Here is a 26,174-nt window from a genome sequence, read left to right as displayed (position 1 = left end):
TTGAATGTGACAACTTTTTAACTGAAACTGATGTGGTGCTGATTTAAACTGCCTGCTTGCACCTGTAACTGCCAGTTACTGTTCACACCTTGTCTGTGTAGTGCTGAGCTCACTTAAATTGTCTTATTAATTATCTGTCTTACTGCCTAAAAGCGCTACCCTTTAAATCTTTGGTTTGGCGAGGATATAACTAAATCTCAGCTGTGCTTACTGTGTTATCCCAGCTTTGTGGAAATCCATTGCTTGATGGTTAATTTTCTTTTGTTGTCTTGTTTCAACTCAATTCCTAACTTTAAGTGCTACTGGGAACTAGCAACTTTGTCAATCACTGTTCTGCTCATGCCTGTATCTTAGGCTGTGGCTACACTATGAGGCTTTTAGCGACACGACTGTGCTGCTACAGCCGTGTTGCTAAAAGGCATGCAGTGTAGCTGCTGTTTGTCAGCAGGAGAGCTCCTGTTTGTAGGCAGGAGAATGCTCCTGCCAACAAAGCGCTGTTCACACTGGTGCTTTTCGTCGGTAAAACTTTTGTCGTGTTTTTTTAACACCCCTGAACAACAAAAAGTTTTGCCGACCAAGTGCCAGTGTAGACAAATCCTTACACTCATGCCCTCCAGCTGTGCTGCTTTTGCATGTGTGAGTGAGAATTACCTGCCTCTGAGAGAAATATCCTTAGATCTGTCTCCCTTGGAATATTACACTGTGCGTGTGAGTAACCAAAGCTATCTTCTGCTTCAAATTCACACTTCAATCTTTACTTGTGTGGCTTCTAACCTTTAGAATACTCTTACTTGTAAAATAATTTTAGCTATGTTGTGTGTGTTTCTAATAGCGGATTTACCATGGAGCCACTGGCTCCATGGAGCCGGGCCCACACTCCAGGGGGGCCCCGACCAGGCCCACTCTTCTCCGCCCCCTGCTCTCTCCTGCGGGGGGCAGAAGCTTGGTGCTCCTGGCACTGAGGCTCCTGCTGCAGTAGGGCAGCCAAGCTCCCCCTCCCCTGCCTCTTCTCACAGCTTGCTCCCTTCCCGCCCTCCCCCTCCCTGCCACCGATCAGCTGTTTGCTGATCAGCTGTTTGCCAGCAGGAGGGTGGGGGATGAGCACAGCTGCAGCATGCTCACCTGCGGAGAGGAGGCAGAGAAGAGGTGGGAGTGGGGTCTTGGGGAGGGGGGTGGAACAAGCGTACCTACTCTGCCTGAAGAGCTGCGCAGCCAAGCTGAAAAAAGAAGGTGCTGCTCAGCTCCCCGGACTTTGCAGCTGGACACCACCTTCTGGGTCCTAGTGCTGGTTGAGCTCCCTTCTGTGTGCTGGGAGCCATCCTTCATCTTGTACAACAGTGAGTGCCCATGGTGGAGCAGGCAGGGCAGGGGGATAGAGGCAGTGGGGAAGGAAGGGGCATGGGATGGGGAAGAGAAGGGGATAGGCCAGGGATCGGCAACCTTCGGCCCGCGGCCCGCCAGGGTAAGCCCCCTGGTGGGCCGGGCCAGTTTGTTTACCGGCCGATCGCGGCTCCAGGCAAATGGGGGGCTGCAGGACGAGGGATGTGCTGGCCGTGGCTTCTCGCAGCCCCCATTGGCCTGGAGCGGCAAACCACGACCAGTGGGAGCCGCAATCGGCCGAACCTGCGACGCGGCAAGTAAACAAACCAGCCCGGCCCGCCAGGGGGCTTACCCTGGTGGGCCACATGCCGAAGGTTACCGATCCCTGGGATAGGGGAAACGGGGGCCCAGCATGCGGATCCCCTTGGCAGCAGCTGGGGCTCCCCTGTTAAGCCGGCCCATCAAACCCTCACCCTGACAAGCCCCACCTCCCCTGCATCTGTACCACCCCGATGAGCCCCTCCAGACACCCTCCCCACTGAGCCCCAACCACCTACACCTAGACCCCCACCCAAATGAACCCTGTAGATAAATCTCTGTATTAAGCATCTTCACATAACTTTCATACGACTTTGTATTATGCCTCTCTATATAACCTTGTATTAAGCCTATCCATATATAACCTCTAACTTTCATATGACTTTGTATTATGCCTCTTCATATAACCCTGTATTAAGCTGGCATAAGGGCAGGGGGGCAGTGTGGAAGGGGCACGCTGGCAGGGCTGGGCGGGCCAGTGTGCGTCTAGCAGTTTGGGGTTTGTAAATAGTGCCCTTGTGCTGGGCTGAGTGGGGCCACTCCTGCTGCGCTGCATCTCATTGCCCCCAACCGGCCCCTCACTCTGCGGACCGCCCCCCATCACATGCCCTATTTCCCCAATGGGGGCCCACAAATATGTTTGGCGCCGGGCCCACAAAAAGTTAATCCGGCCCTGGTTTCTAACTACAGAGTTGTCTTGTGTTCCTACTTTACACTCCAGACTAGCTTCATTCCAGTCTTGGGGTGGGAACTTCATTAGTTCCTATTTTACGTTTGCCCATTTTAAATAACAAAAGCAGGGTACTTTGTGATAGTTCTTTTTCTATATTTGAACAATACACTGTCACCCATAGATGTATGATATTACCTATAATAAAAAATAAAAGATGTAATAATGGCTTTGCTAGCTTTTATGAAGTTGACACTCCTTTCAATTGTATTGCCTTATCAACCTATCTAGTTTCATCCAAATTTATTTTTAGTTTAAAAGTTTTAATACCAAGTTGAATTGTTTATTTTGGGACATCCCTTATGCACAGGAAAAAGAAGCCTGGGTAAAATTTTATGTGGTTACTTCCTGAATTCATTAATAACCATAATCAATAATTCCATGTTTTCATTTGCTTTTCCTGAACCAGTCAGCTGAGGAGCAATTAATTAACAACTCCGTCTATTTATTGTTTCTCCTAATAATCAGTTTTGATAATTGTTTCATTCTTTTAGTAATTTTACTTTGAATATTACCTGGCAATCAACCCTTTTTTGCCTCACACTTCTTTCATTCTGGGGAACCATCTGAATCCCTGGCCTATAAATCATTGCCCTGGGCACTTGGACAGATTAAAGGAGCTGTTTAACCACACTCTGAGTAGCTGCAGTGAAATGGGCATGTGGTAGACTGAAGGGAAGGAGAAGGAACCTCCTAACAAGACTCGAGGCCACTGAGCAGTATCTGCCTCTTGTCATAGGTGCTTGCTGGGTTTTGCTGAACATCTGTGAAAGCCGGGGGAGAGCCTCACTGATGGCTGGGAAGCAGAGGGGGAGAGAATTTCCCTGTTTTGAACAGCAGAGAGGGGACCTCTACCAGGTGCCCCAAGTGGTCCGGGACACTGAGTCAGGGATGTGGTGTGCTTCGAAAATGTCAGACTGTAGTTGTAGAAAATGAATGTTCTGTAAGAGGAAATGAATGTGTTTGTGTAAAGATTTTATTAATAATTAATGTTATGCAGGGAAGGGGAAATGTACTTCAGCAATTTTTTTAAGCTGAATTGTACATGATGAAACCTCTATTGAGCTAACATAATGCAGTGGAAACTTCAGACCAATAGACCTGTGGAGAAACATGCCCAAACTCCTGAGCGCACACATGGCTGTGCTGATAAGCTCACAAAAATGTGTAGGTGGAAACTGTTCTCCTTTTCTTAGTGGATATAATTTGGGGGAGGAAAAGGGGACCCCCAGTATCCTGTGTTCTCCACAGGCTGCAGGATGGCTTGGTTGAGGTGCTGGATGTGAACATAGCTCCACAGTGTTTTCCAGCAGAGCTGTTTGCTTCTGCGTGATGTCCAGGATCCTTTCCTGCATGTCCACAAGCTCCCTTGAGTGCAGGGGCAGATGTATTCTGTAGGTAAGGCATAGGTATAAGTTAAGGCAATAATGCATGGAGCCTGTGATGGGGTGGAGGCACCCTGTCCAATGCATGGTGAGTGCACCCCATCCCGTGAATAAGTCCTCAGGTCTGCTGTTGACCTCGGGACCATGACACCTAGTGGTCAGAGTCTGTAGAGTTGCTCTCATTCTCAGGTCCATAAGGCCCAATGGCCAGAGTCAATAGGGTTGCCCTTATTCTCAGGGCTATAAGGCCTAGTGGCCAGAGTCAATAAACTGGCCCTTATTCTCAGGGCTATAAGGATGCCCCAAAAGCCTTAGCATAAGTAGTTAATCAGGAGTCACTTTAAATCATAATATAGCACAAGACAGATTGCTGTAATGCCCAAACTGCTGACAGGAAACATGAATACTAGTTTATACAAGTCTGGGATACTTTAAGTTAGGAACATAAGCAAATGTCTGACCACAAGAATGTCATGGTAACTAATGGATGTGTATGCTAATGAACTTTAGGTAACAGGCCACTTCTACATTCGTAAGGTGAGGAAATACAGATAAGGAAAATGGGCTAAAATCCCTACAGAATATGCATTGGGCATTATTAAAAATTGTATCCTGGTCTTTGTGCTTTGAGAGAGGTAGCTCTTGGAAGATGCCAGGATGATGACCACTGATGATGGTGACAAGGAAAATGATTGATGATGATTGATTGGATGATGAGAAAAATAATGACTGATCTTTGGGGTTGTTCTAAAAGGGATGATGTGACTATGTACATTCTGTATTATCCCTATCTACCTTGATTGGCTGGAGTGTTTGTAACTTTGCTAACTCTATTAATAAAACTATTGCAAATTCCAAAGGCTTTTCCTAAGTGGTGAGTTGCAACTAAATAATTTTAATAATACTGGGTTCGATCTCAGGACTAGAACCTACCAAACCTCAGTGTGTTAATTGGGAATTCTTAATTAATCAATGCAATTAATATATAATCTATAGATCAGGCAACACAGGACATTGCACCTCCCATGATTCTATGTCTGGTAAATAAGAAAAGTGTGGAACCAGAAATCAGTGAACCAAAATTGGTTTGTTGGAAATTAGGCCTAAATGATGGACAAAATAATGTCCTCATCACTCCCTTTTGGGGCCCTTGAAAAGAGACTTTGGGGCAGGACAAATTTAAAGCTTTTTACCATCACTGCAGTGGTGACAGGAGAGTTGCTGTTGTTATATCACTTTTTGATACTCCAGTGAGGATCCTTGAATATCATCGCTGCACCAGTGAGGTCCCCAACCGGATACTTGTGAGATCCTGCTCTTTCTTCCCCTCCCTTTTGTGCTACTTTCTTTCCCCTGTCTTCCCTTGCCCTCCTCCCCCTCTGATTTCTCTTTCAGCTTTTTACTGGATCCTGAAACCATCTGTACTATATGCAGGGGTGCCATTTGGGGGGGGGGGCAAGGGAGGGCTCTAGGCCCCCCTGAGTTTCGTCGGGGAGGTCTACTCACCCTAGCCCCAGACAGAGCTCTTAACTGCAACAGCTTGAGTGTGATGTGTGATGAGTTTCGAAGCTGGGAGCAGCACAGCCTTTTGGGCAGGGGGTTTATTTATAAACAGGGGCAGGGTCATTAAGATAACAAAATGCTTATAATTAAAGCAAATTAAGGATCGTTAGATGATCCTGAAAACACTGCCAGGCATTTCAGTTAAAAGATAGGAAACAAAGGGTAGGAATAAAAGGTGGGAGAGGTCAATAGTGGTGTCCCTCAGGGGTCTGTACTGGGACCAGTCCTATTCAACATATTCATTAGTGATCTGGAAAAAGGGGTATGCAGTGAGGTGATAAAATTTGCAGATGATACAAAATTACTCAAGATAGTTAAGTCCAAAGCAGACTGAGAAGAGTTACAAAGGGATCTCACAAAACTGGATGACTGGGCAACACAATGGCAGAAGAAATTCAATGTTGATTAATGCAAAGTAATGCACTTGGCAAAATATAATCCCAATTATACATACAAAATGATGGGGTCTAAATTAGCTGAACCCGTCAGTAAAGAGATCTTGGAGTCATTGTGGATAGTTCTCTGAAAACACCTGCTCAATGTGCAGTGGCAATTAAAAAAGCTTAAAGAATATTGGGAATCATTAGGAAAGGGATAGATAATAAGAGAAAAATATCATATTGCCTCTGTATAAATCCACGGTACACCAACATATTGAATAGGGTGTGCAGATTTGGTCACCCCATCTCAAAAAAGATATATTGGATTTGGAAAAGATACAGAGAAGGGCAACAGAAATTATTAGGGATATAGAACACCTTCTCTATGAGGAGAGATTAAAAAGACTGGCACTTTTCAGCTTGGAAAAGAGATGACTAAGGGGGGTGTGATAGAGGTCTATAAAATCATGAATGGTGTGGAAAAATTGAATAAGGAAATGTTATTTACTCCTTCACATAACAAGAACTAGGGGTCACCAAATGAAATTAATAGGCAGCAGATTTAAAACAAACAAAAAACAGTATTCACAGTCAACCTGTGGAACTCTTTGCCAGGGGATGTCATGAAGGCCAAAACTATAACAGGGTTCCAATAAGTTCATGGAGGATAGGTCCAGCAATGGCTATTAGCCAGGGTGGGCAGGGATCCAACACCATGTCCGGCATGTCCCTCACCTCTGTTTGCCAGAAGCTGGGAGTGGGCAACAGGGCAACTTGATGATTGCCTGCTCTGTTCATTCCCTCTGAAGCACCTGGCATTGGCCACTGTTGGAAGACAGGATACTGGGCTAGATGGACCATTGGTCTTACCCAGTATGGCCATTCTGATGTTCTTATATAGAACCCCAAATGTATCTGTTCCCTGTTGTAACCCACTAGACCCTGCTCTCCTCCCAGAGCTGGGATAGAACCCAGGAGTCCTGACGGGGTCTCTCTCTCCAGAGTTAATAATAAGGTAAAATTAAAATTTTATAACTAACCAGTGTCCCTTAAGTGACTTGCCACAAGATATCAGAACATGTTGCTATTAGAGCTGAGTGCGTCTCATATTTATTTAATTTTCTTTCTTTTATAAAGGAATTAGATACAGAGCTCCTGTCAGCTAATTGCTAAGTTATCTGCCAAAAAACTAGTTTTCTCAAGTGCCTAAATAGACCCAGGAGTCACGATTAAAGTTGCCCCCCCCCACACACAAAAATCTGAAATGGTGCCCGACTGCATAGTGAAATGAGAGAATTCACCCAGCTCTGAGCAGCCTGAGAAAGACAAGTGAAGGAGAGGGACCTGTCCAGAAGAACCAGATGATGTCCCTGACTGTGGAGGTGAGCCGGTGTCTAGAGTAACGGGTGTTGTGGCTGACCTGCCAGCCCAAAACATCTGTCCATTACCTACCAGCCACCCTGCATGCTGAGAACATCAACAGAAGCGATGTTCCCCCCCATCATTACTATCATCTCGTCTGTCTGTCTGCTTTATCTAAGGAAGGAAATAGACTATCATTCCCACTTTAGAATTGAAAAAAAAACAGAACTAACCCTTTCTTCCCCCCAAGAAGGACTGCTTAACTGTAGAAGAGACCTTAAGCACTATTCACTGTCTGAAGAAAGGGCATTGATACGTTTGGATTAGGTTTGTTTTGCATGAACAATCAATTTCAGTTCTAATGCTCTTTACCTTACTTGGATTCTTTTTTCCTTTTGTGTGTTTCAATATATGTGACTCTTTATCCTGGTGGTTACAGCACCTACCTGCAAGGTGCATGACCCTTTGCTCCAGCCTAAGATAGGATCTGTGTTTTCCAAGCTAGATTTTTTTTTTAAGAATTCTTTTTGAAAGTTTGAACTGTTTTCTTGGCCATTCCATTTGACTATGGGATCAACAGACAATGTTTGGTGAATAAAGTCCAATTGTTTTGCACAAGTTTAAAAGTAACTGGAGCAAAATTGTGGTCCATTGTCACTGAGTTTCTCAGGTATGCCATATCTTGCAAATAGACTTTGTCTTATGAGAGACATGCTTGTGGTGTCCTGAAGCAAGCAGGCTTCTAAGTATTTGGAATAATAATCAACCAGAATAAAAATAATCTGTACCTTGAAACTCAGACAGGTCCATGCCAAATTTCTGCCAAGTTCTATTTGGGATCTTATACAATAGCACTGATTCCTCTTGACTTTTGTTTCTGAAGGTTTGACATGTGTTACAAGACTGAAGCAGGTCCTCAATTTGACTATGCATGGCTGGCTAATAGACAGCATCTCAAACTCTCTGCTTCCAGATGATTTTTATGAATAATAGCCAAGTCCCTTTTCTGAGACTTCTTGGCAGTATGATTGTCACTTTTAAAGATATGTCAATTTTGCACATTTACTTCTTCTCTATATAACCAATAAGCACATATCTCTTCTGATATATCAGGTCTCTTGTCCAGCTATCCTTGCAAAATAGTTTGTCTTCAAATTTGCAGGACAGCATCATTTTCAGTAGCTGATTGAAAAATACCTTTGATTTTTGTTCTGAAATAGGCTAATAAGACATGGTGAGATGTACTGCAACATCAGCTTCCTCTAACTTACTCTTTCATCAAGCAATATGTATGCACTGGATAAGGCATCAACAATTGCTAACTCTTTCCCAATAATGTATGGAACTTCCAGTCGATATTTCTGGAGCATTACCAACCACCTTTAAATCCTTGGAGGAGCACTGTATGAAGGGGAGGACAGTAACTCTGTTTACGACAATGTCATTTGGTGGGAATAATGTCCCAGCCTTTCCATGAATGAAGACTTCTGAATCTCAAAGCTTTCCCCGTGGAGCTCACATTGACATTCATAAATTGTGCTGTGTGGTCCAAGAGGGCCTGCATCACAATGGAGTAGGTACCCTTTGTGGTTTAATTAATCATATGCTATTTGAGGAGTGCAAACTATGGGCACATGAGTCCAATCAATGCATTTTGGAAACCCCATTCTCTCAAAGGCCAGCAGTTACTTCACACACCCGATTGTCTTAGAAACCTCCACCACCACTTTCCTCACAGCTGACTTTCCAACACCAAACTGGTCGGCAACACCAGTCCAGAGTAGATAGCTTCCAGACAGTTATAGAAACTCTCTTCTAAACCACCAAGGGGGCTGTCATGCATGTATCTTTACACTGGAGGCTTGGGTTATGCTGTGCACAAAGCTCCAGAAATGTAGCTTTCTTCATGCAAAATTTTTCTAGACCCACTGCTGGTCATCCTAGGTCTGCATGAAGATACGGTCTCCCCAGTCTGTGCTTGTGGCCCTGCTCCAGAAACACCAGTCTATGTAGGGGGCATCAGCGGCTATTGCAAGTGTCATAAGTGTAGTGTAGAGAGAGAGCTTGGAGCACGGAGCCTGGTGCAAGGCCTGAGGCCTGAACCAAAGTCAGCAAAAGTCATGCCCTGTCATAAAGCAGATGCTTGCTTACAAGTTCACTGTATGGTGTGTAACCCTTCTGCCCATTGGAATTGGCAGCAATAAGGGCCAGGTTCAATATCTAGGGGTTCCTTTTCAACAATACAACACAAAACTGGCTTAAACCCTACCCAGTAACCTGGGACAATTACATACCACCCTTTGGGTGCCTCTAAGAGGCAATACTTCCCCTCTCGCAAGCACTGAGTCTGAGTGTAGAAAAAAAAATTAATAAAAGGAGGGAACTAATCCAGCATTAATTTGAGAAAACGTCACAAACAGGATTCATAAACATAAAACCATGAGCAAAAGCCCCACCCCAGAGTATGTTGGGCAGTGTCCTTTTGCCTCAAGTTCTTAAGTCCAGCAAACAAAAGTCCATTTAATGTGCCTGTCCCTTCTCCGCACTCCACTCACAGTTGTCCTGGGTCAGTGCAGGCCCAGAGTTCAGAGGTAAGAAGGCACCTTACTTACTCCTCTGTCCAGGCACTCGCTCGCTGCTTCTCTCCGCAGCCACCCTGCTGGCCAATCATCGCTTAGCTCCTTTCTGCCAGCCACCCTGCTGGCTGCTCCATTCCTTTGCCCAATCACCACACCTCTCTGCCAGCTGCCCACCACACCTCTTTACCAGGCACCCTGCCAGCTGATTGCCAATCCACTAGGATGTCTTCAGGTCCCACCACTTAACATGGCACTCAGTGATTTCAGATGTTCATGGAGGAGCCTCACTGCTGGTGCACATAGGGCAGTCTCTTGCATCCCAAAACAGATTTAATGCTTAAACCTGAGTATCAGTGATTTTAGCTCTGTGATATGTAACAAGACTCTCAACTGAATGGCAATCAGCTCTGTTATTACACCATAAGAAGGGCCGAATGGCATCCAGGACCCACACCACCAGGTGGTGGTACAACCCACATTCCCTGCCTAGTGAGTGCCTCGGGCTACATCTACACTACAGGGGGGGGGTCGATTTAAGATACGCAAATTCAGCTACGCGAATAGCGTAGCTGAATTCGACGTATCAGATCCGACTTACCCTGTTGTGAGGACGGCGGCAAAATCGACTGCCGCGGCTCCCAGTCGACGGCGCTTACTCCCACCTCCGCTGGTGGAGTAAGCAGGTCGATTCAGGGATCGATTGTCGCGTCCTGACGAGACACGATAAGTCGATCCCCAAGAGATCGATTTCTACCCGCCGATTCAGGCGGGTAGTGTAGACCTAGCCTCAATCAGGGTAAGCCAAGTACAGTTCTGCTGTCCTTGATTCACACAACAAGGATAACAATGCTTTATTACTCCTGCCCGTATAACAAGGAGACTGGGGATTCAACACCAGCCAAAAGTGATCATTTGGGCAAGCAATCCCATCATGCTGAGCACCTAGGCAGGGTGGGTGTGCCTAAGCAAATGAGATCAGCTCCTGAAGTCCTTTTTCACAGCTCATCACTAGATTTCAGGGGAGAGCTCATTCAGACCCTGCTTACAGGTACATGAACTTGGCAAAGGTACGGCTAGCATTGCTAAAACACAGACACTCCTAAAAAGTACTAGGTACTGGGTATTCATGTAAACACATTCCTGGGAGATGGTACAGGAACACACCAACCCCAATTAAGATAAGGACCAGGTGACTGGATAATGGAGAAGGATGTTTTGTTTGAACCAACAGGTAAAAGGTGTAGGGGTGGTAACTAACCATGTCAGGATTGCAATATGTAACTTGTTTGTATCAATGTATAAAAGAGAACTCATAGGAGGGGCACCTCTGTGCAGCTGAGGGGGCAGCAGAGATGCCCACTGCTCACTGACCTAGTCCACTATCAGAGGCATACGTGTTAGCGTACCTGTAGTTCCTATGGGAGCTCTAGGACTGTACTTCACTGACAGTAAACTGGCCGAGCACCTTCACCACTGAACTGAATCTGTGGTCTTTCTTTATGAGTAATATTGAGATGTTCTGAATTAGCAGGCTACACTATCTGCTAGTGCTGACAACATTGGCTCAGCTCTAAACACAAAAGCTCTGAGCAGCCTTAACAGCCTGCCAATAGTAACAACATTCTTTAGCAACATTCTTAACAACACTAGTGACCCCAAAAAGTCATGACCTAAAATGACAGAAAACTCTGAGTTAGGGAATCCTCTAATCCCCTCCCTAGATATCCCCACAGAAATGTGGAATGGGATCTGTAAGGCTAGGGCAGAAAAATAATAAAAGTAAGAAATGTAGAATATTGCAAACTCTGGCCAAGGCTGTTAAATGTTAAGACAAACGGCCACAAAATTGGCCAGGCAAGTAACAGAAACACAGAAAAAGTTAGAAGAAACAACAGAGGCAACAAAAGCACTGGAAAGAACAGAAATTGGAAACAGCTGTAGAAAATCTGCAAAAAAGAGAAGTGTAGTCCCCCATTATAAATCTTGGTGGGCAACAACAGACTTCGGATACTAAAGAATGGGGACAGAAATAGAAAAAGGTGTCCCAAGCAAAATTAAAAGGTGGAATGTGATGATTGGAATGGGGGTATTGGAAACAACCCAGTCCAAGAGCCACCAAGCAGTCCATGGGGAGGGGCCACCACACTGCGACCATCACCATATGATGAGAGCCAGGTTCCAGTAAAACCTAAACCAAGACTTAGGGTAGGTCTACACTTACCCGGTAGTTCGGCGGCGAGCAATCGAACTTCTGGGTTCGACTTATCGCGTCTTGTCTGGACGCGATAAGTCGAACCAGGAAGTGCTCGCCGTCGACTGCGGTACTCCTGCTCGGCGAGAGGAGTACCGCGGAGTCGACGGGGGAGCCTGCCTGCCGCGTGTGGACCGAGGTAAGTTCGAACTAAGGTACTTCGAACTTCAGCTACGTTATTCACGTAGCTGAAGTTGCGTACCTTAGTTCGACTTGGGGGGTTAGTGTAGACCTGCCCTTAGACTCGTGCCTGTTAGAATGGGAAAAGTAAGTGCACAGGAGGGAGGAGTAGCAAACAATAGTTTCACTGGATTGGTAAATCAGATGAAGGGGAAAATGGAACAGTTCACACAACACATTAGGAGACAGGAGTTGCAACTTGATCACGGGGGAGTGGATTAAAAAAGAATTTCAAAGTGAAAAACCAAGAGCGAGAAGGTTAACACCTAGAGCATTTACGCATGGAGTTGCCCAGAAACGGTTAACTGCAGCAGGGAAGGGCACTCCTGCAATCCATTTGGCATGCAGACAAAAGCAACAGACACTGGGGGAACAAATTCAGATTTGCAAGAGCAGGTAACAAACCCCACTCTTCTCTCAGAGCATGGGCTGCGGGTGAAGCTTCCCCTGGGGGAGAGTTGCTCCCTGTCCAGACTCCACCCCCGCCCTGCCTCCGCTCAGCCTCCCCGCTCAGCCCCCCTGCCGCTTAGTCCCTCGTCATTCCCCCATGCTGTGAGACCCCTCTGCCTGCCGTTCGCCGCATCCCTCCTCACTCCCCCACCAGACCCCCACACCTTGCCGCAAGATCCCCTTGCCTGCCGCTGGCTCGCTGGGTCCTTCCTCACTCCCCCATCGGCAACGAGACCCACATCCACCGCTCCCCTGCCTGTCTGCTGCTTGCCTCCTCACTCCCCAGCTAGAACCCCCCTGCTGCTCACCTCCTAACCCCTGTGCCTGCCTGCCGCTCACCTCCTCACCCCCCGCCAGACCTCCCCTGTATGCAGCTAGAGACCCTGCCAGCCCGCCACTCACCTCCTCACTCCCCTGCCCACCCACTGCTCGCCTCCTCACCCCCACACCTGCCCACTGTTCACCTCCTCACCCCCCCCCGCCTGCAGCAAGACCCCCGCTGCTCGCCTCCTTGCTCCCTCCCCACCCGCCCACCCACCGCTGGCCTCCTCACTCCCTCGCCCGCCATTGGCTTCCTCACTCCTCTGCCCACCACTGGCTCGCCATGTCCCTCCTCACTCCCCCACCCCTGCAGGGAAGGGGAGTGAGGAGGGACGCTGCGAGCAGCTGGGATCTTCGGAGAGGAAGACATGGAGCAGAGGAGAGAAGGAAGACTTACCAGGCAGGCAGCAGCAGGTGGTGGGGGCTTTGGGGAAGGGGCGGAGCAGGGAGGGGAAGAGGCAGGGCCACCACGACCCAGGTGTCTGGCGGCGGGTCAGCGGCAGCTGCGCAAAGGAAAGCTTAGCCTTCCCTGACCTATTATATCCACCGCCCATGTCTCAGAGCCAGGATAAAAACTGTGGGCATGAGTTCCCAACCCACAGCTTTAACCCACGGAGCCCCACTCCTTTTCCCAAAGCTAATAATATAACCTTCTTTCTCAAATATTTTTACATACCAGTTAAGTTTTCCTTTATATCCTCTCTCAGTTTGCTTACTGCTGCTGCCTGTATTTTAAGATAACTTGATAGAGTTAATTATTCTCTCTTGGCTCAGGTCTCCCTCCCTTCTATGTTGCTTTTCTTCACACTCCCCCTCTCCCCCCCCCCCACTTCCGAACCTCTCTTCACTTCTGCCCTCTCTTTGTTTTAGAAGTTATAGTTATTACAGAAACCTCCAACACTAAAAAAGATGAAGGAACTGAAAACAAAACAAAAACCAAACACACACAGATAAAAACTTTATTTTAAATAAGTCCAGTAACTTAATCATTTTAACCCTTCAGGAACGCAATAGCTGGAAATACTTCTAACTTTCTAGAAGATATGGTTGCAAAGCAACAGAAATGCAGACTCTGATTCTAATCCTAACCGCTGACTAATATTTGAAACATGGGCTTTCCTTATTTCCATCTAGCAAAGTTTTAAAATAAAGTTTATATAAAGTAATGGAAAATGCCTTAAGTTACTAAATTAATACAATTTGGGCAAATAACTTAATATGAATTTTTATCAATTCTTATTAAAAATTTTAAATAAAAAGGTAATAACTTGCTTATTTAGATGTTTAACTCTTTCTTACCTGTTTTCTAAAATGCTTTACTGTAATAATAAATCTTTTACTGCCTTTCTTGTATAGTTATGGACACAATTCTGCCACCGTTCATCTTTAGTTTTACGTTTGTCCTGTATGTAATGTATGTTGTTCTTTGTTGTACGGTGTGTGTGTGTCATGTGACTACTTTTTTGTTTTAATTTTGTTGCAACAAAAGTCAATTGTATACTTTTTTAAATATAAGTGGTACGACACTATATTAATATTATGGTTGAGGTATGTGGAAGCAGGGAAAGAAAGAGAGGGTTTAAGTGCAGCCATTTAAGTGTCAGAGACAGAGCAACTGTTCTGTCAAGTCTTAGCCTAATATCGCGAGACCTGTAGAAGCAGGGCTCACGTCAGAAGCTAGTGGAAAACAGCAGAATAGTCAGTGTGACCTAGCCTTGAGATAACGATGTTTGAGAAGAGAAAGTAAGAAAATACTGGAATAGATAGAAAATAGCCTAAATAAAATGCAGATGTTTTTAATTAATGCACGTCACAAAGAGGTATAAATGCTTGTGTAATTTCGCTTGTACTTTGGAGAAACTGAGGCAGAGATGCTCTCTATCAGCTGTGTTCTTCCCTTGCAATTGCATGTCCTGAATAAAGCTCTCTCTGATTTTGTTGCTTCCAACCTGAGAGTGGAGTTCATTTCTTCCACAGGTATAACTATCATAATATTATTAACCAATTAATTTTTTTGAAAAGCTCAAAATACCTGTTATAAATATCTGTACATATATTTTTGCCTCAACAGATAATACAATTGCAAACAAAAAGAATTCTCTTTTATTAATCACAGGTTTTTTATTAAAACATAAGGGGATACCTCAACATTAATGCAAAGGTAATATAAACAAAATGTCAACTTCTTGTTTGGGTTTTTATAAATTTCTTTGCACCAAGTCCTGTGCTCTAGGTTGCTATCTGCACTGCCAAAATACAAGCATTAGGTTACAATACTGGGTTAGATTACAATGCCAGCATCAGCCAGTTTGAGTCTGCCAAGCCTGGTACTCTTTCTCCTGCTGTATCATAAATTCTTTCAAGTGCCTTTGGTGGGTCAGAAGATGCTAGGGTGACCAGATGTCCCGATTTTATAGGGACAGTCCTGATTTTGGGGTCTTTTTGTTATATAAGCTCCTATTAACCCCCCCCCCACCCCTGTTCTGATTTTTCACTTTGCTGTCTGGTCACCCTAGAAGATGCCACTGAAATGTTCACCAGTGTCTTATGGGAATTCTGCCCATTTCCTGACACAGGAGTGAAAGCGCAAGCAAGAGAAGTTCTTGAAAATACACCTCCTCCATGTTTCTGGATCCCATGGCTGGGAGCGCACAGACCAAAATGACTCCCCCTGCAGGCTGTATTTGCAGGCTGTTCAAAATTCCTGTAACGAGCAGAGTGGGCAGTTAAGTTTTCTCACAATGCACCATTGTCAAAGGGCTAGAGCGGCCACACCTCAGAAGGGCACTAGGGAGTCTGGGATATGGTTGGTTTGACGCGAGTCTGCATGCTGCAGAGTGGATGCCAGAGCCCCAGGTTTGTGCAGAGCTTAGAAAATTGTTAACATACACTTATCAATGAGTAGACACTCAGCCCTGGGTTTTTTAACTCAGGGTCTGCTGACTCGAGTCCCACTAACCTTTGGCTTACATTGCAGTGGAGACATAGTCTGGGTGGTTTCCCTGCTGCCTCTCTGTCCTGTGCTGACTATCTCTGCTCAGCACTCCGGGAAAAGTTCCCTTTAGCTCTTCCCAATAGCAACCCATTTGGTTCCATTCGCTCAGGACCTTCTTGCTGAGGATTCTCTTCCTCATTCTCATTCACTGTCCGATCCCTGCTGGAATAGAGGGAGAATCCAGACAGTTGTCACTCCCTGTACCAGGGAGGAAAGGGAACCTCAGAAGAAAGGAACAGGAAGGAGGGAACAAACCTAAATAACTGTTGGGTAGATAAAAACACATTCCCTGAACCCAGGGAAGTATGATTGACATTAAATAGAATAAAAGGCTACAGTTTTCACCAATCCTGTCTCACCTTGCAGCCTCTCCCCTCACTTATATTCACATAGGGTGTGGGAACAGAACTGGTCCCCCTCCTGTCTCAAGTTCAACAGAGTTATCTCTGTTTGTTCTATTCTGGAGCCCATAGGAACACATGAAACCATAGGCAAGTAACACATAATTACAAGAGCATTTATCTTTTAGTAGTTTTATTAAAGTTGCCAATAAAATTGTAAAAGTCACAGCATATATGATTCCAAAGAAAGAGATGTACCATGTACTAATTATAACTATAGACATACTCACATTCTCCTAGGCGGTGTTAGAGTCTGTCGGCCCTCTCAAAGTCTGTTGGCCCTCACATAGATTGATTATCAATACGGGAGTGGTTCCTGCTGGAGTTTCCCATAGGAAGCTCAATTTCCCTACTCTGGGCACCCTTTTTTATACTGTGATTTTGTCTATACTTACAAAAGTATATGGGGGGAGGGATAGCTCAGTGGTTTGAGCATTGGCCTGCTAAACCCAGCGTTGTGAGCTCAATCCTTGAGGGGGCCACTTAGGGATCTGGGGCAAAATCAGTACTTGGTTCTGCTAGTGAAGGCAGGGGGCTGGACTCGATGACCTTTCAAGGTCCCTTCCAGTTCTAGGAGATGGGATATCTCCATTAATTAATTTATTTATTTACATTCTGCACATGTACATGAAAGCATCATCCCGCTCTTCCTTATTGGTCTGTGTCTCCTGGGCAGGGGTGGCTCTATGTTTTTTGCCGCCCCAAGTACGGCAGTCAGGCGGCTTTCGACAGCACGCCTGCGGGCGGTCCGCTGGTCACGCGGATTCGGCGGCATGCCTGTGGGAGGTCCGCCGGTGCCCCGCCTTCGGCGTACCCGCTGCTGAATTGCCGCCAAAACCACGGCACCGTCGGACCTCCCTCAGGCATACCGCCGAAGGCAGCCTGACTGCCGCCCTCACGGCTTGGTGCGCTGGTGCCACCCCTGCTCCTGGGAACACAAGGGACCCCGAATTCTATTGGCTGTGTAGGTTTATGTACCACCTTTGTCTTGTGGTTGAGGCACATGTTAGAGGCAATATTTGTTGTTACAGCGTTTTATGAATCAGGGGTAGCCGTGTTTGCTGCTTTTACAGATCTAGACTAAGAGTCCTGTGGCACCTTATAGACTAACAGACGTACTGGAGCATGAGCTTTCGTGGGTGAATACCCACTTCTTTGGAAGTGGGTATTTACCCACGAAAGCTCATGCTCCAATACGTCTGTTAGTCTATAAGGTGCCACAGGACTCTTTGCAGTGTTTTATGATTTAACTTTAACCTTACTTTCGCAATAGTACCAATTTCTGCCTCCTTCCCGTAATTTTTGGGTTATTTCTCGGTCATGAACTTACGCCATCATTTCTTGTATCCAAGGCCTAAAATAGCTAAGCTAAAGTCTTGCAGGCTTCAACCTACGGGCTTCTTGCATTTCAGCTTGTCTGACTTGTGTCTACTACCTAGTTCCTCTAAATATTGATCGATCATATACTTTTATAATCCTACAAATCAACTCTGATTAACATACAATGAGTATATAGAATATAACATATTGATTAATCATAACATCACACAATAAATGAATACTAAACTAAAATAATTGGCTACAAAACCCATGATTGAGCTCTAATGTGAGGATATAAAACTTGGTTTCTGAGTCAATTTAGTCAATTCCTCACCTGTACAGGCATTTCTTAGGATTTCCCTTTCCTCAATCCCCTGGAGATGACTATCTGGGACCCACAGCCCTTCCTATTGTTCAAGCCAGGAGATCACATCAGGTTTGGAAATTGGAAATCTCACTTAAGGGCAAGCAAAGAGTTGATTTTGTTCATAAATGTCAGTACTGTTACTGCTTCTTGACTCAGGACCTGAGTAGCCCACCCAGAGAAGGTCCTTTCTCTCCTCACCCCCAACCTGCAGGGATGGGGCTATAAATCAAGATATGAAGAAATAAACAGAAGAAACACCACCCAGGACCTGGAAAGAAGATCACTGGTAGACACCTCCTCTCCTCCCCACCAGCACAGAGACCAAAGAGCCTCCTCTCATGGGGTCATGTTCTCCATGGGTGGCGGGTGAAGCTTCCCCTGGGGAAGGCTAGCTCCCTGTCCTGCCTCGTCCACCTGTGGCCCTGCCCCCTTCCACCTCCTCCGCACCCCAGGCCCCACCATCACTCTGCCTCAGGCCCTGACCCCCCTCCTGCTTGGCCCCCCACCACTGCCTACCACATCCCTTCTCGCCTTCCCTTCCCCGTGGAGGCAGGGGGATGAGGAAGGATGTGGCGAGTGGTGGGTGGGGTCTCATTAGGGCGGGGGGGGGGTGAGGAGGGACATGGTGAGCGGTGGAGACCTCTGGAGAGGGGAGATGGAGTAGAGGAGAGGAGGGAGTCACCAGGCAGCGGCCAGGGCCTTGGGGAAGGGGTGGAGCAGGGAGGGAAAGAGGCGGAGCGCAGGTAGGGCCACCATGGCCCAGATGTCTAGCAGCTGTGCCAGGGGAAGCTTATCCTCCCCTGGCCTGTTATACCATTGCCCACCATGTTCTCTTGGCTTTCAGTCATCCACTGATTTAGTTGGGGATTGGTCCTGCTTTGAGCAGGGGGGTGGACTAGATGACCTCCTGAGGTCCCTTCCAACCCCGATATTCTATGGATTCTTTGATTGTCCACATCTGCTAGTTTCCATCCCAATATCTCTTTTGGAGGTCCCCAAAAGGGGAATGATGGGTAGAAAAGCCCATCCCCTCATTAATTTTTTCACCAGTTAGGCCTAATTTAAAACACACCAATTCTGTTCCATTGATTTCTAGTCCTAAACTTCTATTGTTTACCAGGCATCCCGAAGTGCAGAAAGAATAGCAAATATGGCAGGCGATCAGCTTGGCTTAACAGTGAATCTTTGGTGAGCTTAAACTCAAAAAGGAAGCTTACAAGAAGTGGGAGATATGCTGGAGGGTAGGGATAGGATACAGAGGGACCTAGACAAATTAGAGGATTGGGCCAAAAGAAATCTGATGAGGTTCAACAAGGACAAGTGCAGAGTCCTGCACTTAGGATGGAAGAATCCCATGCACTGCTACAGACTAGGGACCGAAGTTCTGCAGAAAAGGACCTAGGGGTTACAGTGGATGAGAAGCTGGATATGAGTCAACAGTGTGCCCTCGTTGCCAAGAAGGCCAACGGCATATTGGACTGTATTAGTAGGGGCATTGCCAGCAGATCGAGGGAAGTGATTATTCCCCTCTATTCGACACTGGTGAGGCCACACCTGGAGTATTGCGTCCTCTTTTGATCCCTCCACTACAGAAGGGATGTGGAAAAATTGGAAAGAGTCCAGCGGAGGGCAACGAAAATGATTAGGGGGCTGGGGCACATGAGGAGAGGCTGAGGGAACTGGGCTTGTTTAGTCTGCAGAAGAGAAGAGTGAGGGGGAGATTTGATAGCAGCCTTCAACTACCTGAAGGGGGGTTCCAAAGAGGATGGATCCAGACTGTTCTCAGTGATAGCAGATGACAGAACAAGGAGTCATGGTCTCAAGTTGCAGTGTGGGAGGTTTAGGTTGGATATTAGGAAACATTATTTCACTAGGAGGGTGGTGAAGTGTTGGAATGGGTTACCTAGGGAGGTGGTGGAATCTCCATCCTTAGAAGTTTTTAAGGCCCGGCTTGACAAAGCCCTGGCTGGGATAATTTAGTTGGTGTTGGTCCTGCTTTGAGCAGGGGGTTGGACTAGATGACCTCCTGAGATCTCTTCCAACCCTAATCTTCTGATTCTAGGATCTTAACACAGTTGGATCAGTAGGCTCTTTTGTTTCAACTATTTCAGTTTTTCTATCCTCATTTGACACCTTTTCACATCAACATTTTTGTTTATACTTTATTGCAACATTTACAAACTTTTATCCACTTTCCCAGAGTTAGGCCTACAGCTTGTGTAGGCCTACTAGGGCCCCAATTATCATGACACCACCCAGACACTGTTAATCCCCCTGTGACACTGCACCCCCTATTCTTCACAGTAATATTATATGATATGATTATGACATAAGCATAATGCAAGGTAGGTCATGTGAGATATCATTGGAAAGGTTATTATTTACTGAGTATAATTATCCTATTTGTATGCATGTATCATTTTTGTACCTGTAGTTAGGAATATTGACTATATATCTGTATTACAAACGTGTTTACTCCTTGAGGAACCCCCACTAGGCAAAAGACTGTCAGTCTAGATGGCTGACTGGAAAGGGTCTATTAAGGTTAAAGGGCCATTAGGAGAAAACCATAGGCCTTAGAGGAAGTTTATCTCCCATTGGGGGGGTTGGTCTTCCTGAGGACACTACAAACGGCCTCTGAGCAATGGCTGCTGTGGCACTACAGGGGCATAAAACCAGGTCACCTGGTACTGAACTCCATCTTGAAATACCAGTATTTTTCCACCAGCCAGCGTGGGAACCAAGCTTTGATACCTTCCCACCATATGCAAAAGCTATTTAAGGCAGGGGAGTGACATCATCGTGGTTCTTCACTGACTCCCTGCCCCAAAGAGACTCTGGGAAACACCTGAGGAACAAGAACTGAACTAGAGGAAGTGCTGGACCCAGCCTAAAGGGATTTTTAGTCTGTGAAAGGAACACCTGGGGTTTTTAAGCTGTAAGCAAGTGCAGCTGGCCCCTTAAGAATCTGCAGCCTGCTTGAATACAGGTCTGTCGCATCTTACGCGCATTTAACATGCGCGATTTCAGCTTTACGCGGTCGGCAAAAACAAAACAAACAAAAAAACAAGAGAGAAAAATAACAATTTTAATACTGTACCTGTAGTGCGGGCGATTCCGCCTGCCATTCAACTCAATGTAATTTTGACTATATGCGGTTTTCGCTTTACGCGCTAACCGCGGAATGGAACCCCCGCGTAAGATGAGACTTGCCTGTAATCATTTAGGGTGAGAATTTGATATTCATATCCAATCTCTTTAGTATATTAAGTTTAGTTTGTGTGTTTTGTTTGTTTGCTAGGTAATCTGCTTTAATCTGTTTGCTATCCCTTAAAATCTATCTTTTGTAGTGAAAAAACCTCAGCCAAATCTTTCAAATGTGCCCATTCCAAATGCTAAACTAAAGCTGTATACAAATGGCTCAGCACGGGTCGTAAAGGGCCAACAAATACCTAAATTTGCAGTAACTACCCAGTTTAAGGTATTACAGTCTGCGCCTCTAAAACCCTCCACCTCAGCCCAGGCGGCAAAATTGGTAGCCCTCACCCAAGCATGTAAGCAGGCAGCAGGTCAGTCTGTAAACATATACTAACTCAAAATATGCCTTTGGCGTTTGCCATGCCACGGGCCAACTCTGGGCAAAGCGTGGGTTTATTACCTCCAATAGCACTAAAATAGCACATAAACCCTTAATCCTAAAACTATTAAAAGCCATACAACTGCCATCCGAGGTTGCCATCATCCATGTTCAGGCTCATCAAAAAAAAAAAAAACCAATCCCACCGTCCGTAAAAACCAACTAGCTAATACAGCATCAAAAGCAGCCTCTCTACAATCTTATGTTGCCAACCAAATGGTGCTCACGTCCTCTCCCTCACCAACACCAGTCCCTTTTGTCCCTAAACCATCAGAGGTTAGTCGTTGGAAAAACGTAGGGGTCACTAAAACACCAAGGGGGAAATGGCAACTACCTAATAAAAAAAGGGCCCTGCCCCAAGCGGCTTTGCGGCCTGCCCTACTTAAACTACACCAAAAAACACACGGTAAAGCAAAGGCTATGGCAGCTATCATAAATAACTTTGGTATGCCCCTGGGGTATTCCAAAAAGCCAAACAAGTCCTTTCCACCTGTAACATTTGTGCAAAATTCAATAAAAAAACAAACAAACCCCAAAAGGCCCCCCCGAAGCAAGGTTATGGGCATACACGTCCTTTAAACGGCTCCAAATTAACTACTCAAAAATGCCCAAGTGCCAAAGCTACAAGTACCTCCTTGTAATTGTATGCCAACTAACTGGCTAAACCAAAGCATTCCCAACTAAACAAGCAACTGCCTTAAAAGTAAAAAAAACCTTATTAAACCATGTCATTCCTAGGTTTGGTCCTCCTAGGTCTATTAACTCTAATAAAAAAAACTCATTTCACCGCCCAGGTTATTCAACACATTGTTAAGGCCCTAGGTATTACCTGGCTTCTACATACCCCTTAAAAACCACCATCTTCTAAACAAATACAAAAAATAAACCAAACTTTAAAGCTTAAGCTCTCCAAATTGTGTGCACAAACTGGGTTAAAATGGCTTCAGGCTCTACCTTTGGCCCTCTTGGCAGTTCAAACTGCCCCTAGGGGCCGGCTTGCTCTCTCACCTTTTCACTTTTATTTGGCAAACCATACATCAAATTTGCTAACCCAAAACCTGTAACCAATTTAGCCACTTAAAAAAACAAAAAGTTAACCAAATACGTTGTTTCCCTCCAAAACACTCTCATGTCTCTTCACAGGTATGCAGCTCAATTTCAGTCCCTACCTGCTAATGTACCTGCTCACCAAATCAAGCCAAAAAATTGGGTCTATGTAAAAAAGTAAAAAAACAAGCCTCTCCAACCCCGGTGGGCTGGTCCTTTTCAAGTCCTTCTTACCTCCCACACTGCCATTCAAATAAAAAAACAAAATACCTAAATCCACCACACCCGGGTCAAGTTAGCCACTAGGCCGGAGCCAAAAGCAAACAACACCAAACTTCAAAAACGCCCCACCAGCTCTTCCCACCACAACCCAAAAAAGCCAAAAGCAAACACCACCTAAAAAATTAAACCTCTCAAAAAACTAAAACTTTTGTTCCAACAAGCAAAATCCTAAAACTTTGTAACTATAGATTTGCAAACGGTGCTGCGGTGGCTATTATTTTTAAGCCTGCCCCTTATACAAGCCAGCAGCCAAACCCCTTCAGCAACAGGCCACATTAAAGCACTTATCTGACTGCTGGTTGTGTCACCAAACTCATTCTAAAAAAAAAAAAAAAAACTGTGGGCTGTGCCTGTAAATCTCTCCAAAGCACTCTCCCTACAGGTAGTACAAAAAACTAAATAATAATAAAATAAAAAGTACCAGTCCAATAAGTATAAAAAAAGGTCTAAAGTTTGGCAGTATAGTTAAAAGGCCAAGGGGGTCCCTCTCTTTAATATTCTTAAAATCAAATACAAGTTGGCCCTATGTTTCAAAGCTACTAACAAAACCAAAATAAAACCTCCCCCTAAAAGCCTGCAATCAAACCCTTCGGTTTAGTATTAAAAATAAAACCTTTTACCCCTTAAAAACTGTTAAAAATGCCCAAAAACCTCCCTGTCAGTTTCAGAAGGCCTATATTGCAGCATTAACAGGCAAGCGTTATCAAAAAAAGTAAATTCCTTCATTCCTTCCGTTAAGTCCCATAAATAAAACGCATACATATTATATAAACATTTCCTCTGGTATTTGTCACCTCACTCATCCCTTAACAAAATTTCTAAGTGCCAAAAAGCGCTAGTAAGCTTTACCTCACATCTATTTGCTGTTACATATTGTGAGGGCATCCTAGACAACACCCATGCCCTAGGACACTTAAATGTGTCCCACTGGCAGTGCCGGGGCCAAATAGTTGGCAACTCCAAGCATCAAAATGTCAGGGTAAATTAGCGCCACCAAGTAGCAAAAAGTGCTCTCACCCTTTATTTACAAACTCCTGGCCTGTATTTCATCTGTGGCCATAATGCTTACAAAGCCCTCCCGCCGGGTTGGCGCGGCCGGTATAATGTAGCCAAAATAGTACCAAATGTTCAGGTAAACACCATGCTAAACTCACGCCAAATCCTCAACCTAAAAACCTATTCTCACAAGCTCTTCACCCCCTTAAAAGGGGCTCAAGTTAAATGTGCCAAAAATCCCCTAGTAGTCAGGCAAACGGGGTTTCATTCCTTTGTTCATTCGCTTATTCCTGGGCTAAAAATAGCAAAGTTAAAAAGGACAATAATAAATATTTCTGCAAAGCTTAAAAAATGCCTCCTTAAACGCTTTTCAAAAATTACAACAAAAAATTAATAAAATAGCAAAAATAACGCTGCAAAATAAGCGTGTGTTAAATGCCATAAATGCTAAAATAAAAAAAACTTGTGCTCGCATTAAAAAAAAAATGCTGTTTTTATATTAATCGCTCTGGCTTAATTAAAAAAATTTTGCAAGCTATTAAAAATGCTACTGTTGTTTTTCATGCTATATCCCTTAATCATACCTTTAGTTTTAAAAACCTCCTCCCAAACCTTAGGTCATGGTTTACGGGCTTTTCCAAAAAATTGTCAAGTAAATTATTTTCTGTGTGTCATTTAAGTAATGTTACAATGTGCAAAATGTTTGTGTAATGCTGTTACTAAGAGCTCTGCTGTCCGTAAAAAAACACAGTATCTTTCCCTCCAGCTTAATCGCAAGTTGCGCTACGGGCCTGACAATTTAAATTTGTCAGGCCCGAAGGGGGAACTGTAACAGTCAGCAGCAACCCCTCCCCTAACAGCTAGCAACCTTTATGGTAGCCAGCGGCCTTTAAAAAAAAAAACAAAACACCTCACATACACAGTAGCCCAAACTTTTAAACTGTCTTCCCTTCTCTGCCTTAAGGCAGTAAAAGCTGGTCCCAAACCGGTTCTCACTAACCAAATAGCAAAAATGCAGGGTTTGTTAACCACCAATCAAATGTTAACACAACCAGGGCCTGTGTTTAAGTGTGTATAAAAAAAACTTTAGTTTTTTATATAAATTAAAGTTTTTGTACTAAAATGCAAAGCTCTCCTTTCTTCTGTAAAATAAAGCAATCTCTTCCTTATCCCTGTCTGGCTGTTATTAGCTCTCAGCTAAACAAACCCAATATTTCGGTAACACCCCTTTCAGGTAGTTGAAAGCAGCTATCAAATCCCCCCTCATTCTTCTCTTCTGCAGACTAAACAATCCCAGTTCCCTCAGCCTCTCCTCATAAGTCATGTGCTCCAGACCCCTAATCATATTTGTTGCCCTCCGCTGGACTCTTTCCAATTTTTTCCCATATCCTTCTTGTAGTGTGGGGTCCAAAACTGGACACAGTACTCCAGATGAGGCCTCACCAAGATCGAATAGAGGGGAATGATCATGTCCCTTGATCTGCTGGCAGTGCCCCTACTTATACAGCCCAAAATGCCGTTAGCCTTCTTGGCAACAAGGGCACACTGTCGACTCATATCTAGCTTCTCATCCACTGTAACCCCTAGATCCTTTTCTGCAGAACTGCTGCCTAGCCATTCGGTCCCTAGTCTGTAGCAGTGCATGGGATTCTTCCGTCCTAAGTGCAGGACTCTGCACTTGTCCTTGTTGAACCTCACCAGATTTCTTTTGGCCCAATCCTCTAATTTGTCTAGGTCCCTGTATGCTATCCCTACCCTCCAGTGTATCTACCACTCCTCCCAGTTTGGTGTCATCTGCAAACTTGCTGAGCGTGCAGTCCACGCCATCCTCCAGATCTTTAATGAAGATATTGAACCCAATCGGCCCCAGGACCGACTCTTGAGGCACTCTGCTTGATACCGGCTGCCAACTAGACATGGAGCCATAGATCACTACCCACTGAGCCCGACGATCTAGCCAGCTTTCTATCCACCTTATAGTCCATTCATCCAGTCCATACTTCTTTAATTTGCCGGCAAGAATATTGTGGAAGACCGTATCAAAAGCTCTGCTAAAGTCAAGTAATAACACATCCCTGCTATCTCACATTGCATTGCTTCACACCCATGTGAGTCTACGTGTTGAACTCTGTGCCCATTACTGGTCCAGGGTGATCTGCACCAGAGGACATCTCCCCATTTAAATGCTGGCTCATAGCCATGTGCACCCCTTTATGAGTCCTACTTGTGGAGAGCTCACATAGGCAATCACATACCCATTATAATAGCCATTTCCCCTGCTTCTGTGTAG

The 26,174-nt window shown here is 45.1% G+C and overlaps 1 pseudogene; it reads right to left on the bottom strand.

Moving 5' to 3' along the window:
- LOC135887580 (zinc finger protein 420-like) overlaps positions 1-26,174 on the bottom strand; it is a 411,396-nt pseudogene that overhangs the window by 373,769 nt on the left and 11,453 nt on the right.

This window comes from Emys orbicularis, chromosome 13 (assembly GCF_028017835.1).
Source record: "Emys orbicularis isolate rEmyOrb1 chromosome 13, rEmyOrb1.hap1, whole genome shotgun sequence".
Taxonomy (NCBI): domain Eukaryota; kingdom Metazoa; phylum Chordata; order Testudines; family Emydidae; genus Emys; species Emys orbicularis.
This window is presented reverse-complemented; position numbering and strand designations above follow the sequence as displayed.